The sequence below is a fragment of the Idiotropiscis lumnitzeri genome, chromosome 8 (genome assembly GCF_059441095.1).
Source record: "Idiotropiscis lumnitzeri isolate Australia: NSW breed Sydney's pygmy pipehorse chromosome 8, RoL_Ilum_1.0, whole genome shotgun sequence".
Classification (NCBI taxonomy): domain Eukaryota; kingdom Metazoa; phylum Chordata; class Actinopteri; order Syngnathiformes; family Syngnathidae; genus Idiotropiscis; species Idiotropiscis lumnitzeri.
Genome location: NC_142398.1, coordinates 6731556 through 6748212, shown reverse-complemented (window position 1 = coordinate 6748212; position 16657 = coordinate 6731556). Strand labels below are relative to the sequence as shown.

The following is a 16657-nucleotide window of genomic DNA, read 5'->3' as shown; positions in this document are numbered from 1 at the left end:
CTCTGTACGTAATATTACAAGAAAACATTTTTTGGGGCAGGAGAAAACAACTCCCCTCACACTGGCTCTATTTACGCGAGCTAACTATTCCAATAACAGTTTGTCATTGAAGCCCACTCAAAGTGAAGTCCTATCAGCAGCATTCTGCACACATAGTCCAGATTCCCCAGGTACCGGCGTTAAGTGTCCACTACGGCGATAAGAGCGACTTGATTAGCAGGGGGTGCTGCTATATTTACTGCTGTTAGATAAGACCCTTTGCCCTCTAAGGTTGTCTAGGGCATTGCAAAAATACTGTATAGGAGGTTCGAATGCCACTTTTGGACTGACTGTGAAAGGTGGAAATTTTTTGGCAGGTTCTGCAGGTTTAAGGAGGTGAAGAATTTTGGGCACATTAAATTTAAGACCTAGTCTTCACTGAGGATGATCATTAGTTCGAACAGGCAGAAAAACTTTCTCAAATTTAGGAACATTCCTTTGCTAAAAGTGAGAATTCAGGTTGGATTACTTCACCCAGATTTTTACAGTTTGTTGATATTTTAAACTAAGTTAAGATTTCTTTGCCATTATCAGGGCACTTCCATTAAATTGGTCCATCAAAAGTGGCCAATTTGTGACTGAGTCTTTTTCAACTCCTTTTTTATAAGGCACTACCATCAAATGTAAGACACTAACTATAACCACACCAAGGGCATAAAAGGCAAATAAATCACATCCTATCAACATCATTGATATATCTGCATAAATTGGGGCAGAAAATGCTCAAACAAGGTTTGAGGGGAGATGAATGAATCACACCAGTGGTGATGGCGGGGAAAGCATATCCCTGTGTGAACCGAACGGAAATCACCCCTCGGTGCACACCTACAGGGGATTGAGCGGACAGTCGTCAACACTCCGGAGATCGCACACTAAATGGAGGTATCCCTACGTTGGCTTTTGTCGAGTGGAAAAAAGGGTGTAACGAGAGACCCAAGCATGAAGGGAGAGTGCAGAAAACTAAATTCCGAGGGGTAAAAAAGGAAGAGGGCATTGTTTTTAACTACAAAACGTTGAATTGTAAACTCAGGATTTTTAAAAAAATAATTAGTTAAGTGTAATTAAAAGAAATAATACAAGATTAGATTAGATTACATGCATATTTGTTTATATTTATTTTTTTTATTGTTTCCTGTACTTTAAACAGTCAATATGACCTGCAATACAACAGGAGGTTGGAAAAACAAGTCACAACTAGAAGCTGAAAACTGAAACATCATTGTTAAACCGAGCTGTTATCACAAACAATGTTTGAAATGGCTACAAAGATATTCATTGACATGAAAACATTCGATTGGAGCGTTCCCTTTTCTGTATTTCTTACTTCTTGAACCTCAGCAAACTGTGAGTTGGGCAAAACCATAAGAAATAAATTCCACTTTTTATTTTATTGATTTTTTTGCTATTCCCCTTGTCAACGCAATCTAGTCTTCCACTGTATCCTTTGTTCCATTCCTAAATTAATATCTATGAAATGTCACCCCAAGGATGACCAACCAGTCGGCAAGGTGCAACATTCCCAAAAAAAATTCAATTCTTACCCTCATGAAACCAAAAAGGAGGCTTTGAATGAGGCGAAGATGTCTTCCAACTCCCCTTGTTTTTGTTGGAAGCTCAATTTTTTTCTGTCTTCTTTCAAGACGGTTGGAATGAGTTCCCTGTCCTCTCGGGGGCTGTATTCCCACATGTGTTTAAATCTCAGGATGGACAACAGAGTGAGGTGGAAGAAAGAGGGAGGGTTGGGGGTGGAAGGAAGAGAGAGAGAGAGAGAGACTGGCAAAGAGAGTTCCCTGTTTGGGTGAAGCGGTGATCAGATCCTGCTATTTACAGACGCGGGCATGCTTGTCTGTGACACTGGAACGTTATGCCCCCCCCCCACTACCACACTCAGTGTCGGGGTCTGACTAGCTCTTATTTTATCACATTCCATACAGTCACGCCATTTACTGACCTGTCCCTGTATACTGTACGTATAGTTAAAATAGGCTAAATTACAATAAGGAAGTAGCTAGGTATGGACTGTATTGAGTAAAATTCACAGGTTTATGAATGAAAAATATCACAGGATTGCACATAAACGTAATGAAATACAATCAAAGAGAATTATACTGCGTGATTACTGAATGACAGGCCGAAAGTCCTAACAACTTTAGTGATGTAATTTGTGTCTTCAAAGGGTTAGGCTTAGTTCGTCAGGAACTTGGTCAGTCAGTCTGCTTACAAATATCTGGATGTGAACTTCTTGAGAACTTCTTGACTGTAATGTTCAATAAACAGCTCAAAATCCATCGGTGGCAGAAGCGCTTAATTTTTTCTCTTCAAGGTACCACTGTTAAAATGAACCATAAGTCTAAAAAGACACATTAACGAGTATGACGGAACAAATTTGCCATGTCCATGTCTTTATTCAAAAGAATCGTTTGGAGTGAAAATGCCTTGTGTCAACTTAAACATGACGAGCTTCGGGTATTCAAAAATTCAGGCTAACTTGAGGTGTAATTTTTCAGTTGTCATAGTTAAAATTGTTTTTGTAAATCAATGTTTCGACGGCCTGTCCATTAGTTTTTTTTTTCATCTTAGCATAAACACAACCTAAGACAATAAAAAACTGGTACTGTATATAATTGACAGTAAAAAATCCTTCTGTATCTGTACTTTTTTTTAACTAGAGAGTAAGTACTTTTGACAGCTCTGGGAAAGGGCGGATAAATGACTGAAGGGTACACACAGCAGGGGTTAAAGTCACACGCTAGCAGCAGCATTTCGTCAGCGCGCGGCTATGCAAGAGTGTTTGACTACCACATAACCCTGTCGAATTCCACCCAGCGAGATTTTCTTTCACTTTCCTAGGCTGACACTTTGATCGACTGAACGGGTCACGTCGCCCTTTGAGACGCAGCGACGCTGGCCGACACGCACGCTAACATTCCTTGCCGTCAATGGCACAACAGCGGGTATAAATACTCTATGTTCTGTAGAGACTCTGAAGTTGAGGTGGAGAAATTTGGGATTTGACTAAAATTCCCGGCAAATATTAACTCATATTTTCGATACATTTTCCCCATTATATTGAAATGACAATCATTTCATTCCCTGAAAACAGCTATCAGTTTTTGCTAAGTTTTTTTAATACAGCTGCAACTGATATTGACTATTTTAATAATTTTGCAATGATGAATGGATTAAAAAAAAAATTTGTATCCTATTATTCAAAACCAGGACATTATTTCAAATTTACACTGCAGAAAATGCACACACATAAACTGTTTAGGATTTAATTCTTGGTTTGGTTCTTATCAGAAAAAATATATAACAGCATGCTGCTTTTGATGAATGTTAAAAAAGTAGAATTTTTTGCATCGGTATTTCATCATGCGAGACGACCGCAGTTGAGCAAGCTTCTAACGTTGAACAAGTTGGAGTTGATTTCCCACTGTATCTCCGCAGTTTGCGTCTCACTATGAATACATTTAACTTGCTCGTACGACCACCCGGCTCACGTCATTGATTATTTTACTGCCGTGTAATTCATCTGGGAGTGTATATATTTGGACGTGACCACATGCACGTCGACTATACACACAGTCAGACCCTGAGACTGGCTGCTATTCCCAGAAGGAAGACGTAACGACTGATATTAGCATTTCATATTTAGACGCTTGACACCTAAAACCAACGCGAGCGGCTACTGTGCACTGCGTTGTCTGGGACTACGGCCGCTGCCTTTTCCATTCACACCAGTGTACAGCAAGACAATAAAGTAATGGGGTGACTGAATATAAAATGTGTTGAAAATCGAGATTTTCTTTGTATTGAATGACCGGTCCATCGAATGAACCTTATCATTATGACATAAATTTAAGTAATAAATAATGAGACCTGTGTTACTTGTGTATAACTGCTGAAAAAGGTTAGCGTACATAAAGATGAAAACAATTGGCAGACATCAACCATTTGGCTGATAATTTTGGCAATGTTTAAAGGGCCATAATTAGCCGACTTAATCGGCTAACCAATTTATCAGTCGGGTGCTATTTGGGAAGTCTTCAACCATTTGCAGGACAGTGGTAACTATATTTGACAGCTAAAAAAAGTTGTGTTCTCCTTATATAAAAGAATCTTCATAAAAAATAAATAAATAGATACAAATTCAAAATTGGCGCAAGAAAGGCATAAATTAAAAAAAAAAAGGCTTTTTTTATTTTAGCATGTGAGCGTCTTTGAACGTTGTATTTTGGTGAGTACAGGCATCTCTGAGTGGAACTGCTTGAATAATAGCTTAGTTTTTAGAACAGAAGAACATTTAACAGTACCAGTCTGTACGTTCCAGGCCTGGAATCTTTCCGAGGTTTCATCAGTTCGAGTTAAACACAAATACACAGAATGTCCTCGGAAGTCGGGAATTCTAGGCGGTCGTGGGCTCGTAGCATTAGTGCTAAACTGTGATGCAAATGTAACTCCAGTTTTATCAGACGGGACAAAGCAATGACATCACCTGAGCAGTAAAAATGCAAATGAAACCACAGGCATACTGAGCTCCAAAAAGGGGCATCTATGCAGTGCCAAAATGTAAAAACTAAACAACTGCCTGGCTCGCCAAGTGTGTTGGTGACAAAGCGGTAACACGGGGGAAATCAAATCGACACGAGCACAGTTGGCCGAGGGATCGCAGGGCCGCGTGGGGCAGTGGCGGCCGGAACATGACGGCCAGAACAGCTGCAGTTTCCCAGATCTCCAGCTCACGTGCCAAGGATCACAGAGGAACGGTGAAAAGCTGACAAGCGATGGCTGCTAATGATGTAGCCTCAAGAACTATCAGGGGACCAATAAAACACAAAAAGGGCGCCAAAGTACCCTATTAATGACTCAGCATTGACAGCTATCCGAGCAGAAGGATTTGATACGACATTCATTTTCAGGCCAAATCCACCAGTAAAGTCTGTGGTACCGTCTTTCTTCAACTAGTAGCCGTTAATAGACGACACACTCCAATTTACACCTCTTTTTAAATCAGGATAAATTGGCGGATTTTTTGCAGAATTTTGCGATTAAGTGTGGAATTTCTGAGATGACTAATCCTCTCTGATTACTCTTTCAATTAAAGATGGGTCGCTATTCTGAGTTCTAGTATATTTGGACATCTGGTTGCGCCACGGTATCAAGTTATGAGCGACCTTGTTTGTTAACATTTTACTACGTTACTTCACAACAGTCCTTTTTAGTTTGTTTCAAAATCCATTCTATCTGAACAAGCGCCTAACAGATTCCTCTCCCCATCCACAGTTGGGTAAATTAACATTCACAGGCCACTATTTGCATGAATATGATGTTTAAGTGTGGCGTTTTTGTGTCAGCAATCATTCGCTAGTGTTAGTTTGTGTTTTTCTTATTGAATGTGTTAATTCTACCCACCAAAACAAATATTGGTAGTCTATAAAACAGAGCCTGTGTGCTGTTAACGCAGCAAACGAGGAAAAAAAAAGTTCACGCTGTCAACAGTTAGCAGTCTAATCTCCAAAGGATTATGTCATTAAAGCTAAAGCTAAGGCGGTATCACTCGTATCAGTGAGTCTAAGCTTTTCGATCTACTCTATTTTTGAAAGACAGGGCTGGAAAAAAAAAAAGAGAAAATACAGTAGAGGGTGTGAAATTATGATTTCTTCCAACATTAGCCAGTAAACAAATGTGCCTTTAAAATCTCATAAAACGGTATTACTCATATCTCATCATTTAGTGTAGCAGTGACCTCCGTTCAGTGAGCATCAACGAATTGACTTGTGCTTTTTGGTCTTGCAAAAATGTATGTGCCATTGTTTGGTCTCAAAAGTTCACAAATTCTTTGTTATTTTTGAACGGAAGAGGACTAAAAAGTACTTTCCTATAAAATCTTTATGATGCTAACAATTTGACCGTGGACCACATGGCTGTTCGCAATATATCTCATAGTAAAAGCTTGAGTCTCATACACCCACACACACACACTCTCTCTCTCCCTCTCTTTCTCTCTCCGAACAAGCTGGCAGGTGTATCTCTGTTAACAAACGTAGCATTGTTTGATGTCTACAACATATGAAATCCACATTTAAGTGTTAAATCTTAGCAGGTAGAATTACGCGACATTATGTCCTGCATCCTTGATATTTTTTCAGCGTTGCACACAGGTCAGGTAGGCCACAATAGGAGTGGCTTGATGTTCCCGGAGTGATAGTGTTACACTTTTCCCACTCTCCCGGATCGTCACCCCCCACCACCGCCATTCAGATGACTCTGACAGATAAGCCTTATTGTTTTACCAACATCCCTTCATACCAGTAAGTTTCAATTTGACAACAGTAGCGTCAAAATACCAAAGAAAATGCAGTGTTTCACATAAGCGGGAATTCCTTTGACAATTCTAAGAGTTAACCGGAGGCTGAATAGTTGAGTTGTATAGCGGAAGGCGACCACAATCGCTCTTAGGCTATTTCGCATACTCAGTGGTGGTCAAACTGGGGTCCCCTTAGCTCTAGTTGTTGGGGGTCCGCAAAATAATTTGCCGTAAATCTCCCAATACACTCTTAAAGTCTTCCCAGAAGAGTTGAAGCTGTTATTGCTGCTAAGAGTGGACAAATGTCATATTACAACATATGGATTAAGAATGTGATATCACTTAAATGTATATGTGAGTCAAGGCAGGAGACAGAATACTTTTGTAATATAGTGTAAATGCATCATCAAAACTCTGCCATCCCTGCAGGAAGGCAGCACTTTTTTATTCTCTCACAAGCTTTTCTAAGATTGAATTGAATTGTATAGATATAAGCGAAACACTGGCAGTTTGATAGCACATACCTCGGGTCAAAAGTTTCCAACATGTCAATAAACCACTAAAATTGATAAATTGAGTGAAACACGAGTTCCATTCTATCAGTACTAGTCAAAAGTTTGAAGAAACCCTCTAATTCAGTGTGTTTTGATGATTTAAAAAATCCTGAATTGTACATTAATACTGGAATGATTTAATTATTTGGTAGACAAAAATGTTCATCAGAACAAAATGTTTTAGAATTTAGGTTCTTCAAAGTTGCTAGGATAACAGCTTTCCTTGCACATCTTGGTATTTTCTCAGTCAGCTTTATGATGTGGATGGTGCTTTAAGTCCTGGAATGACTCTTTTCACAGCTGTGCTCAATATAGTTAATATATCTTGACTTTCTTGACCTCTGACTGTGTTTTGAGACCATTTGAAATTTAAGGTGCTTCATAACTTTTCATCATTTACATGTCTAAAAAAAACATATCCGACGGTATTCAGGTGAATTTGTGATAGTTGTTAAATTGCCAATAGAATTGTCTTTGGAATACTGTCTCCTCTGATCCAAAATGTTTGAGAGACTCTGCTCTTTATGCATAATTACAGTGAAATTTGGTCCTAAAATCAGCAAAATTCCTCGAGTAGCAGGTCCTAACTTCTTTTTACACTTGATCACTGACAATAACGCCATCTAGTCTTTTGTAATATCTTAATAAAGCACGAGTCTCTTATTTTGTGGATATAAAAATAAACCACAATAGTATTGTCAATTTGTGAATCATTCCCTACAAACTGTGGAATGCATGGATGCATTTTACAGTACACAGTCAATGACAATAGCGATTATGCGGCATTGAGGGATTAAACCAGTCAATCTGACCATTAGAAGGCTTTTGTTTTCTGTATCACTTCACGTTTTAATCCTTCCGGTGCTTAAAGAAGAGAACAGACGCATTTTTAATTATATCTCTTCTCTCTTCCATAAATGTGCCGGAAAAAGAGCGGCTCACTTCAACGCACCAAGGCGACGACACGGGCGCGCTCGGCCGGCTTGCCTGTGTTCATCTGCCCCGGTATCTGTCGCAGACATGCAGGGGTCACTTAGGCTCGTTGTAGCGCGTTTAAATAAATTCAAATAAAACAAAATGAAATGACATAAATATGTCCGAATGGTGGTTTGGAATAAAATGACGTAAGGTGAGGTTTTCGGTAAGGTGCCTACCTTAGCAAAGCCGCCTCCACCTGGCTAGCTTGTCAGCGTCCTCCATGTCGAGAAAAAAAATTATAAAAAAAAAAAGTCCTCACTTAGACACAAAATCACACGCGAAAACAGCACAACGCACCGGCGAGGATCGAGCAAGGCAAGCGGCAGTCCACCTGCTAAACGGTCCACCTGCTCAGTGCTTACTAGTAGCCCGTCTGCCTGGTGGATTCACGGAGGCGGACAACTCCCACCTCACACGGCGGGGGTCACCGGGTGGAGTGGATCGAATAGCAATGCGGCGAAATGGTACCATGCCCCCGCCCGCCCGCCTGCAGCTCTCTGGCTCGCCCTCCCGGTTCCACTCCGCTCCTCTTTGCTTTCTCCCGCGACAAGGACAAGCACCCTCACGGGAGGCTGCGAAGGCGAGAGCTCATATCTTTTTAGAACTTGACTAACGTCAACCGCCCCAGTACGAGGCTATTGACCGCCGGTACTGCGCAAAATGGCTTCTCGAAATTGCCCACCAACACCCTCTGAGCAATTTGCTCGCGCGGTAACCATGGCAACGGACTACAATTTGCCTGTTAGCAACTTTTTCTATCCACCAAGATCGTAACAGTTGTTGAAACACACACTTCAATACATATATGTTAGTGTTGTTCCGATACCACTTTTTGGGTCCCGATACCGCTAACTGGCCGATCCTGTACTTACACTTTTGAAAATTTGAAATATAAGCGGGCGGCGCGGTGGCCCGACTGGTTAGCACGATGACCTCACAGTGAGAGACAATAGCGGTTGTGGGTTCGACCCCAGCCTTCCTGTGTGGAGTTTGCATGTTCTCTCCGTGCCTGCGTGGGTTTCCTCCGGGTACTCCGGTTTCCTCCCACATTCCAAAAACATGCACGGCAGGTCGATTGAACACTCTAAATTCCCCCTCGGTATGAGTGCGATCGCGGATGGTTCGTCTCTGTGTGCCCTGCGATTGGCTGGCAACCAGTTCAGGGTGTCTCCCGTTTACTGCCCGAAGATAGCTGGATTAGGCTTCAGCACCATCGCAACATACATACTCTGATCATTTCATATCAGTTTTGGTTTTCTTTTTCATCTAGACTGGGTCATCAGATTACATTTGATTGAAATTTGAAGCATAAAATTGTGTATATGAAAATGCATTTTTTAAACCCCAAATATTTTACATTTCGTACTAATGTACATAGATGTCAGAATATGTCAATGAAATCCTTAGCTTGTAGGAAAACTAAATTTATTCAAAATATAATTTGGAGCATTTGAAGCATGATACCAATGTCGATAGCCGGTATCGGGACCATATTGGTTGGTACTCGCCAATCCGATACCAGTGTTTTAAGGCAGTACTGGTACGATACCAATACTGGTATCTGTATCGGAACATCACTAATATGTATGAATATATATTATTGAATATACTACTGTGCTTCAGTTTGCAAACTTGCTGGCCTATGAGCAGTTAGCCCTTTTATCCATTACAGTGGGCAAGTTAGCCTGTTAATGCGTGGAACTGCCAACGTGGAGGAAACATTTTTGACTGGTCGATGTTGGTCAAATGTACAGCAACGTCTTTTGATCGTTTTGATAAAATTGTTCGAACGTATTTGATAAAGTCCTTCTCATGTAATAAAATATAAATCAAATGCTACAAAGCGGCATTTTTGTCCACAATGCCATTATGGGAAAACTATTGTTTTTGCGCAGTCCTTTGAATACTAAAAACGCTTGTTTTAGCAATTAGCCTGTGGCAAATTTGCAAACCTGTGAGCGGTTTGCCCTTGGAATCATGACAGTGGGCTATCGTTAGCCTTTTAGTATGGAAGTGTGGAACTGCCTATGAGGAGTAAACATTTTTGATTGAGGTGTGTCATTCAAACAGATTGATAAAGTAATTTGAACGCATTGATAAATAGCATTCATTTCAATGATAAACAATAACGGGTTGCGAACGTTTCATTTTGTGAATGGGGTATTTGAATGAATTAAAATCATAAAATTAGTTTTTATTGTATTTGTTCGGTGCATTTTATGATTTTTTTTTCATTAAAGAGAGTTCACCTAGAAATCTGTAAAAATCTCATAGAAGTAAACATATGTGCGAGAGGTTTCTTCATTTCAGGGGTTCAAATTTAGAGCTTCAGTGATATTGACCTTTGTGTCAACAGGAACTGTGTGTCCGTGCATCCGCGTGCATGCGTTTGGTCTTTTATCGCATATGCTCTTCTGTGCTTTACGGGTCGGCCCTTGAGTCAATTGCCATCACTGTTATCACGGTGAGGCTTTTTTTTTCATAGGCTATACATTGTGACTGGGCCGAGGGGGAAATGATGGCAATGCATGACCACCGACATGGGCCAATTCAAGGTTGTTACAGGTGGCGATGTACTAATCGCTGTGCAATTAGATGAAGATGGAAAGTAAGTTTAATGTATTGTAGACCCAGTGGTCTCTGTCCTAATTGAAGCTGTGCCCACAATCAATCATCAAATAAGGTTGCAACTACCTTTGCTTTTAATCGTAAACCTAATTTTTGCAGTCGATTTCTTTACGACAATGCACACTGCCTCAAGGTAGATGTGGCATCTGTAAAAATCACGTCTTAAGAATGTTAAAATGTGTCTCTTTACATTAACAGCTATAATTTCACCCACATCAACCATCCAAACATTTTCTGAGCTGCTTCTCCTCACATGGGTCGCGGGCGTGCTGGAGCCGATTCCAACGTTACTTCGCGCAGTAGACAGGGTACACCCTGAACTGGTTGCCACCCAATCCCATCGATATCAAGTTTTTTTTGTGCCCTCATATCTTTCCATTCTCAAAAGGATCCACATTTGGAACAGCTGATATGGTTAAGTTCAGCAGTCTGGTCAGTGTTTGAAGACTGCCTGATGGTGCTGAATAGAACATTTGGAGTACATGAAGTCATGGTCTGACAATGTCATCATATCAGCACCTTGCAGGCTAGCTTTTTTGTCTTAAGAGCTGGTTAAACGTCTTGAATGTGCAACGCCTGTAACATGTCTTCATCTTTTATTCAGTATGCTATGCAGTGGTGTTTTTAGGTTTTAGATCAAGGGTCACCAACCTTTTTTGAAAATGAGTTACTTCTTGGATACTGAATTAATGTGACAGGCTACCAATTATTATACACACTTGTGAAATAAAAGAAAAATGTGCTAATTATTTTTCATAGCTTATTAATAATTAATGTCATCCATTAATGAGAAGACACCTACCATGTTAATGAATTCTGACAATTAATTAAGAATGAGATACAGTGAACCCCCGCTACTTCGCGGTTCACCTTTCGCGGGTTCAGTGCTTCGCGGGTCTAAAAAATATTCGGGGGCATTGCAGTTTCGCCGAGCGGCACGGCGGGGCGCTGGAGCGGTTAGACGGCCGGCGTGCGCCGAAGAAGAGCGTGGGCGGGCGAAGAAGAGAGTGGACGGAGAAGAGCACGTTCCCCCCGGCACGATCGGGGGGCGACGTTTCGCGCGGTTCGGACCGTACCCGCGCTGCGGCCGGCGTGCGTGGCAGTTAAGCCGAAGAGAAACAACTTCCGCCCGGGCACTCGCGCGGCGACATTTCGCTTCGTTCGAGACCGTGCGTGAGCTCCGAAGGAGACCGGCCGGCGGAGGAGGAGGGCATGCTCACGTCACAGCAAGCCGAATAGGAGCACCTTCCGCCCGCGCACCGGCGGAGCACGAGGCTGTCAGTTATGAATGAATAAATAAATAAATGAAGAATTTTCACTGTCATGATCCGTGCCTGTCATGCCGCGTGTGTTTTTGTTTTTTCAGCTGTGTGGGCGTTCCTCCAGCGATAGTCTCGCGCCATGCCGTCAGCTGCTGCGAGACGCGCTGATTTCACTGACTATATTGTGATTATAATAAATATCTTTGTATCACCACCTTTTATCCCGGGTCTGCGTTTGGAGAGTCCTGTTCAATCCTCCAGTTCTGCTGGAGGATCATAACATTCACAGGGCACACCGGACGGCGTACCAGCAGGTAAAAGTCGAAGTAATTAAATAAATACAAAAAGAAGTAATTATAACATGAATTTCACTCTCTCTCTCTCTACCAGTATATATATATATATATATATATATATATATATATATATATATATATATATACATATATATATATATATATATATATATATAAATATATATATATATATATATATATATATATATATATATATATTTATATATATATATATATATATATATATATTTATATATATATATATATATATATAGGTGCGAAGTATATATATACACTGTGTTTTTTTTTTTTTTTTTTTTTTTTTTTTTGAAGGTGCGACGCTACTTCGCGGATTTTCAGTTTTCACGGGTGGTCTCGGTCCCCATTAACCGCGATAACCGGGGGTTCACTGTATATATCATTAGGCAACAAATATTTCTTAAAAATCTCTGCCATTGTTACCAAATGATCACTTCTACAAAATTCCTAGAAAATCACAATGTCCCATTATTGGTGAGTTATTTTCGCATGTCCTCGGGGGTTACCTAAATTGGTGACCAACGTTTTAGAATCATAAGGCTCAATTATAAGTTACTACCCGAACACTTGTTGCCCAGCGGAGTTCTTTGGATCCATTCTAATTTGTGGCTGGGCAGAATTTGCAGGCCTCAATGATAACTTCTCGGCAACCTTTTGCTCATCAGATTTCATTCGGATCAATTGTATGTGTCCGGGGCCATGTCGCTTGTCTTTGTCTTTGTCAGTTGCTGCTCATTGTTTACCAGTTGTTCAAGTAAAATAAAATGAAAATTAGAACTTGTTGCTAGGCAGAATTTGCAGGGCTCACTCATTCATCTGCCCCAACACAGCAGAAGCCATAAGACTCAATTATATCTGCCCCGCTACTTGTTGTTTGGCAGAATTTGTGAGACTAAATTGTAGCTTGTTACCAGGCAAATGCATAGGGCCGAATTATAATTTGCAGGGAGAAATTGGAGGGCTTGATTATAACTGTCCAGCCACTTATACATAGATAGAATTTATAGCGGTCATTTCTAACTGCAGAGACACTAATTGCTTGGCAAAGTTTATGCAACTCAACTATAACTACTTAAGATAGTTAATTCATAGAGCGCAGTTATCACTTGTTGCTAGGCAGAATTTTTATGGCTGGATTTTAACTGGCCTTCCATTTGCTGCTAGGCAAAATTTGCAGGACTCAATTATTACGGTTTTCTATATGTAGCTACATAGGCAGAATTCATAAGGCCGACTTGTGCCTTTTTTTACATCTGCGGATGATTCAACCTACCTGCATCATCTCTGAAGTGGCCCTTAGACATATTTCCTATGATAACACCAGCCTTGATGACTGTCTGTAGCGTACCAGAAACCTGTTCTACAGCCTTGTCGACCTTGGTTTTTTGCATGCAGCTAATTTTTTTTTAGCAAGACAGCCCCGATTTATCATGTATGCAACTTGTTTGGATAGTTGGGCAAAATAAATTGAACACAAAATAGTGAACAAATCAGGCAAATGCTTAATATTCTTTAAAGCTCAAATAACTTCCACTTGCCGCTTGGCTTAGTTCGTAGTGCTCAATTGTCACTTGTTGGGCTTAATTCTAACTGCCAAGCTACTTGTTGTTAAGACAAATTCATAGGGCTTGATTATAACTGCCCATCCGCTTGTCGCCAGGCAGAATTCGTAGGGCTTGATTATGAATGGCTGCATGCTGGCCAATAGCCGCTAGTTCTAATTGTAACCTCAGAATTCTGCCCAGTGGATGGGCACTTATTAGAATACTCTACAAATATTTCCTAGTGACTAGCGGAAGAAGAAGTTGTCACGGATTGGTGCAGGAAGCAAATGAGCAGTTATGCTTTTGCCCTACGAATTCTGTATTGGCAGAGGACTTACTATTATGTCTTATGAATTCTGCCAATTGGCAAGTGGATACGTAATTGGAATTGATTACTATGAAATCTATCTTGCGAAAGGTGAATAGACAGTTACAGTCAAGCCCTGCAAATTCTACCTGGCGACAAGCAGTAAGGCAATTATGATGGATCCCTACGATTGTTGATTTCTTCCTACTGCCAAGTTAATAGGCAACTTCAATGTAATCCTATTAATTCTACCTAGTGACATGAAACGGTATGAATTTGGTCTAGCAACAAGTGCCCAGATACTTATAATTGGCCCTGTAAATGTTGTCCAGCGACAAGCAAACGCGCGAATTGTGCCTAATAACAAGTGGCCAGGCACTTATAAGTTATGACTTCCTAGGGGAAAATTGTTTATAAATTGTTCTTCTTTGTCATCTACATCCACATTCAGTTGTGGCTTTCCCAACGTGCTTCTTCTTTGGCACTTCATCTCACTTGTGCAGCCAACATTGTCATGCACCTCTATTGCTTCTCCTTATGAGGGCATGAAGCAAGGAAGTTGGCGCGTGTTACGCAACGCACCTCTTAACATCTATCAAAGCACTAGCGATAGACAGTACACTATTAAATTATTATTATGATTACACTCGCAGGCCAAGACTAGCATCTGTTGCATTTGCTGCCAAGCTGTCTGATACAATACGGCAGGTGTTGTTTTGGCCTTGGATAGGAGGATGCATCTGTCTCAATGACGGATATTAGAAGGAGTTAGGAATTTTTAGAAATGTTTCATGTATCGATGACAATATTGTCAAAAAGATCTCTGGCAGAATGCTGTAATGTGCATGCCAGGCCAGTAGTTGGTGACGTCATTTCGTAAAGAAACCTCATACGATTCTCACCATTTTAGTCTCCCTTTATTTAAACACAGAGTTATTATGCATAATGTTTTGGTTGTTTGGAATATGAAATGTACTTTTTTGAAAAAAAATCAGTCGGTTTTTGATGAGCACTAAGGCCTGCTACACCACAGTATTTTACCATTTGCCATTACGGTTTTACTTGGAGAGCCTTTTATCACTAGCTGCTCTAAGTAGCCTCTGAGAAGAAAGTATGTTTAAAAACAAATCTTTGGAATTCCTTCCCTGCTTGTTCTCGGGTAAAGCTGCAAATCCTATTGCTAGATTTTCGGCTTCTATAATTAAGAAATGGGCCCATTAATCCAATTAATGAATAGTGGGGGGGGGGGGGGCAACAGAAGGTGATTAAGGACCTTGAAGCAGCAAGCAGTGGTACAATCCTATTGCATGTAGACATTTGGGGTGAATGAGTTAGCAGACTGCTTCGAGGACCTTACCGTCTTACATCATTCTTGCGTCTTTGCAGGATTTTTAAGGATGAGGAATTTGACCCTGCATGTCTCCTGTTCCTTTTTAGGTAACATAGCTTTAGATGATGACCCACAAGAACATCTGTGTGTTCAGCCAGAAGTACCTCTACACTGAAGGAAGTTGAGGTCCTCTTATATGTTGAAACAAAATAACCATTCTTGAATATCAAGGCAGAACACTGCCATGGTGTTAACTACTGGAACTTGAAGATAATTTATAGGAAAATTAAATACAGACATACACACAAGAAAATTGCATACACTACGCTAAAAATACATTTCTGTGTTTTGAGCAAGCAAAACTCAGCTAACCATCATACCATACAGTAAGTATAAATAGATTGTGTTTTAAAACAATACTTGACTATATTTATGGTGTTTATGTGTTTTAATTTGTTCGAATTTCCCGCTAATTTATATTCCAGCATATGGAAAGCGCTTTGTTACAGCTCCAGCTGTTGTGAAACAATAAAGTTGTATCGTATTGTATTGTATTTATAATGGAAGGTTGAAATAATGAGGTTTATAGTCATTGTCGCCAAATTGTACACAAGTGTTGCATACCCTGGTGGTTGCATTCAAGTGATTGGGAGCTGAGTGAGCCCTAACAAATCCCGTGATATCTTTGTCTAGCAACCCACTTCTTCCTTGATTTTTACTCTGTCTCTTTGTGGTTTATTCATTGTGAGAAAGTGCAATATAAACAATAAGTAAAATTGTGCAATGGGATCTTTAACTTCTTTTTACAATAATATGATAATTAAAACTGTTGAAACACTAGGGCATGAAGGTCATTTGACACTTTTACGTCAGTTAATAATGTTAAACTGTAATTTAAATATTGCCTGCACACATGAATGGATGGATTTTATTTTTCTTCCTATAGGATACATTCTGTCAAATATTCCTCTTCACTATCCCCATGACCAAGCACAGAACCTGAGGAGACAGCGCCTTCCTTCTCCACCCTCTGGAACTCTCTCCCTCAACACATCCGCAACAGCACTGACCTCACATCCTTCAAATCATCTCTTAAAATTCATCTGTTGACATCTTTCAATTCTTTATTATTTCACTTCTTTCTTATTTTTTTCCCTTGACTTTTGTATGTTGTGTATATTTTTATTTTAAACTGCACATTTTGTCCTGGATTTCTTAATTCTTGTTCTGTACAGTCTCTCTTTCAAATAAAAGGTGCTATTTTTATTTTTATTTTTATTTTTATTTTTATTTTTATTTTTATTTTTATTTTTATTTTTATTTTTATTTTTATTTTTATTTTTATTTTTATTTTTATTTTTATTTTTATTTTT

General features: G+C 39.9%; 1 protein-coding gene across 3 annotated transcripts in view; it reads right to left on the bottom strand.

Moving 5' to 3' along the window:
* sorbs2a (sorbin and SH3 domain containing 2a) overlaps positions 1–8514 on the bottom strand; it is a 60173-nt gene extending 51659 nt beyond the window's left edge. For 2 of the 3 annotated variants that reach the window (XM_088302011.1, XM_088302013.1), the window contains exon 1: positions 8055–8514. The gene's annotated coding sequence lies outside the window, so the exon portion shown is untranslated. Of the gene's footprint in view, positions 1–1580; positions 1728–8054 lie in introns of those variants that run through there. The other variant, XM_088302012.1, reaches the window with a different exon arrangement.
* Between the last annotated feature and the right edge of the window lie 8143 nt (positions 8515–16657).